The 4,403-nt window shown below is 38.2% G+C and overlaps 1 pseudogene; it reads left to right on the top strand.

Annotated features, from left to right (window-relative positions):
• Positions 1-1,849: 1,849 nt before the first annotated feature.
• On the top strand, positions 1,850-2,005 carry LOC116411821 (annotated as a pseudogene).
• The last annotated feature ends 2,398 nt before the right edge of the window (positions 2,006-4,403 follow it).

Genomic DNA, 4,403 nt, shown 5'->3' on the forward strand with positions numbered 1-4,403 from the left:
GACTAATACGATTTTTTCGTAGGCATTTTCGATCTTCAGAAATTATCGTTTCCAATCCGAATTTGTCCCATTCGGGATTCGAACTCTTGTTTTCATGAAGTGTATACCAAAGCCAGGCCCCAGTAGAAAGACCACTAAGAAGAATACTTTTGTGCCCATTAGTGCTCTTGCACTTGAGTCTCTGTACATGACCCATTGTAATTCTAATGCAGGCTGGAATTTTAATTCAATTTTTTTTTTAAAGAAATAGAAAATAAATGGCCTTTGTTTTTGTAAAATATACTTATTAATGTGGTTCTCCAGGGACAGAGGTTTTCAAAAATTGTGCTCATTATTCTGAGCCCATAGGTGCATTAGTGTTATGGGGGGATATTAAGTCTGGGGGGATGGAGTAGGTAGTCATTTTAGAGCTAGGTTGGACCCATTTGCCACTATTTTCACCATGCTAATCTACAGATTTGTATTCTGAAATTCTAAGAGGCAAGGTGATTTGCACTGATATTCCAAATCCTTGGACTAATAATTCGATCTCCTAGGAATGTAATATACACTACTAAACAACTTATGCATTTATGTAGTCATTGGAGTTTTAATTGTAGTTTTATAATTGCATGTTATTAAGCTAGAACATAATTGTATGCAATGTATCTGCAGTGCTGCGGTGGCCTATAAATCAAGAAATAATTCCAGTGGTTGTATTCCCAAAAGTACAATGCTGTAAAAAATGAAATGTAAATGTTACAAGTATTCACAATTATACATCTGCTTAACTGAAAAGTAAAGATAAGTCATAAACACTGACAAATCATTAGGGAGATATGGGTTGCCATATGCTGTATTTTTCAGCATGACGTTTTATCTTCAGCTTTTTGGCCACAGTACTAAATGATATCAAAGCCTTGCTGCCTGTATTAAGACTTCTATATATGTGTATTCAGGCTAATTTTAAAGGGGATAGAAAGCAAAAATGCATTCTCTAATTCTAAATTAAAAAGTACATCTTTCCACTGTCCACCCATTAGAAAATGTCTATTCTTGCTCCAGTTAAAGCAAGCTCTTCAAGTGCTTGCTAATTCCTTGTTTACCATTTCTAGGTTGCTATTCCCCATTGCTGTCAGGAAAAACACCATTCAACCACTTGTCCCGACTTGGAGTGACAAACAATAGTAATGCAGCATGGAAATTATTATTATTATTATTATTATTAACATTTATTTATAAAGCGCCAACATATTCCGCAGCGCTGTACAATAAGTGGGTTTCATACATTGGACATACAGAGTAACATATAAAGCAACCAATAACCAATACAAGAGGTGAAGAGGGCCCTGCCCAAAAGAGCTTACATATCAACAAACTGTCAACCAATAGTAGTGGGTTAATGTGAAATACAATCAAACATGTCTAGTGCTTGACTATTGGCACCACCAAGGCTTAGAAATAGTTTGGTTGGTGCCATTTCAAGAACAAGACAGCAGTGCAATAACATTAAGTGGCCTATTAAAGAATCTTACTAAACTGGAATATATATACCTGTATATCAGTAAACATTTCCCTTATAAATCTTTTGCCTTATCCACCATTTTATGATGGGCTGTGTGTTCCCTTAAAGACCCCCTGACAGGAAATAACGCAGCTCTTACTCAGAAACAAATCAGTAAACAAAAGGAATTCTGGGAATGAATTCCAAACTCCTAAAAAAAATCCCATTTACATGGGTTTATCCTGTATGAGGCAGTCTCCTCAACCTTAATGATTTGTTTGTGAAACCACACGGTGACTCTACCTAAGCTGATCAGAGAACTCTGCACTACACTAATGAGCCTCAAGAAAGGTGAAACCGGTCTGTAGCTTTATGCAGTGGCAATATTGTAGCCAATGAGGTCAAACCGAGGCGTGATTATTGCTAATTGTGCTGAAACTGAAGCTTGATGAAAGCGGAGGGGCTGTGTTCCCATTAGGGAAGAGCTGCTGACTTATTTTTTTGTCGCACATGCTCATTATGCCTAATCATGCTTCACTTCCTTTGCCCCAGCCATTAGGCGGGCGGGAGGTATTTTTCTTTTATTTTTTACAGCTGCCAGCTGGAGCCTTATCAAGGTGGTTAATGGCATTGCACCTGTACACTTCTGCACCCTTTTTGTGTTTGATTTGTGCACCCTGGATAGGTGTCATAGTCCTCTGGGCTCCTCATTTCCAGAATTCCTTTTGTTTAGTTCTTACTCAGGAAAGATGTGTGGGAGCAAAAGATACTTTGTCCATTCATTGGCTGATGTGGCCTAACATGTACGTGTGCCCTTGATTTGTTTGTGTGCACCGTGACTCATATTATCATATGATTCCAGGGGGTGGCCCCTAGTATGTAAAATGGCAATTTTTTATTTAGGATTATCATACTACTACTATTTTTATGAAAAATGGTTTGGTTAGATGAAGAAGGGTTTCACACGTAAGCTGTTTTATGTAATTTTTTTTTATAAATACCTACATTGTTTGGGGGTATAATTTTCAGCAGTAGTGTTCATAATTAGCCCCTAGGGCAAATAGATTCTGCATGAACTCTGTGAATGACCTAATGTTTTAAACAACTTAGGGAAGGATCGACATGTCATTCAGGCTTTTAATTCCTCAGTAACCTGTCGGCTGTACAGAGTAACATGCATAATAGGAGACAGGAGATGAACGCTGCGGATTTGGGTATTTAATCATCCTGTTTATGTTGTACCTAACTTTTCATGCCTGGTAAGCAAAGACTGAAAAAAATGAATACTGCCTGCAAGTTTCCCTCTCCTGCTAGGAACTGCTGAATGAAAATGTGCAAAAAGCCAAATCTAAAAATCAAGGCTGTTTCATTTATTCTGGAGAACCTCATAAGTGCCGGAGGGGGTTGCTTTTCACTTTTAAAGGTGTTGAGTGCTTAATAACCTTGTAACGGGAAACACAATGCTTTTGTTTAATCAGCCTTTCTCTTCTGCGGTGCAACACTTTTTGGAACTCTGAATCATGTTTACACTGAATCGACATTGCCATTGTTAAGCAACAGGATAACTGGAAAAAAGGCAGATCCAAGAAAAGCACTTACATACATCAAGTACTCCAAATAATTAAAATATGAATAGCAATAGAACGTCTGCAATAAGTGTCTCAAGTAATTTGTGTTAACAAATGCTGATTTACTGTTTCTGGATGTACAATGGAAGCATTAAACAGAGTTTTTCAGAAATCTATTCATAGGCAGCTTAATAAAATATGTAGCTAGCCATAACTAGTCTCATAACTATGAGACTAGACCAAATATATACGAACTTTCATGTGGAATTACATATTGTGGGTCGCAAGTGGTCAGACAAGAAACAATCAGTACTTGAAATGAGAATTCTGGGGGTAACTTTGTCTCACAATGAATGATTTGTTTTCAGTTTCCTTCCCAATATTTATGAAAGGAAAAAAGCCAGAAAATCAAACTGTTCTTAATAGCTATTTAGGGGGTCGGGGGTTGCTAAGATGGGCTGATCATAGGCAGTTGTTAGCACTGCTGCCTTTGTTTTTGAACATTTCCCATCTTTTCTGGGTTCTATTCCAGTCTGCATAACATTTGTATATTCTTCTTGTGTTTGAGGTTTCCTCCTCCACAAACTTTCCTGATGAAATTAACTTTATTGTGCATGCCTGGTAGGCACTTTAGATTGTAAGTTCCAATGGCTCAGAGACTGATTTCCTTTCTTTTACCACAGCTGACCAGTAGAACACTGTTACATAGGGGACCCTTGCCTCTGCTGGACCCTTGCCTCTGCTGGACCGTTGCAAGGTGGTTAAGGAATTGTTAAGGATGCTGAGCTACAACACTCAATACTGGTGCTGTAAAGATAAGTGTAGTAAATAAAAGCATAGTCATATTGTAAAGGTTAAGGATCATGTACCATTACCTGTAGGAGATAGTAAGGCTGTGAAAGAATATTCTTACCAACAGAGAGAGAGACACCTTAGTGAAATTAATCCCCTCCAAATCCTTTTGTAGAAGAAAAGTTCCTTTCCAGACTGTGGTTCCTATCCTTGGGTAGGCTTGGGCTTTGGCAGGTGTCACCTGGGGAGTGCTAATGCCGCAAAACCCCTGAGCCAATTGGGAAAACCTACCTCCCACAGGGCATAGGTTACAGACCTGGATCTTCTTAAATAAAAATTTTGGCTCCCCTCTTCTACACATCAATACTCTTTTGTGCATAGGGTGTCCTGAGCCCATTATGCTTTATAAAGAAATTTAGGTGCATAGAATGTGCAGCAAATTAGTGGAAAAAAGTACATGTCTCCCCTAAAGAACTGAGACCTCTTTACCTGTTACTATAGCAGTAATTATTTCTGGTGGCAGTCATCCTTCCAAGTAGTATTAAGATATCGTGGTCTAA

Source organism: Xenopus tropicalis, chromosome 6 (genome assembly GCF_000004195.4).
Source record: "Xenopus tropicalis strain Nigerian chromosome 6, UCB_Xtro_10.0, whole genome shotgun sequence".
In the NCBI taxonomy this organism is placed as follows: domain Eukaryota; kingdom Metazoa; phylum Chordata; class Amphibia; order Anura; family Pipidae; genus Xenopus; species Xenopus tropicalis.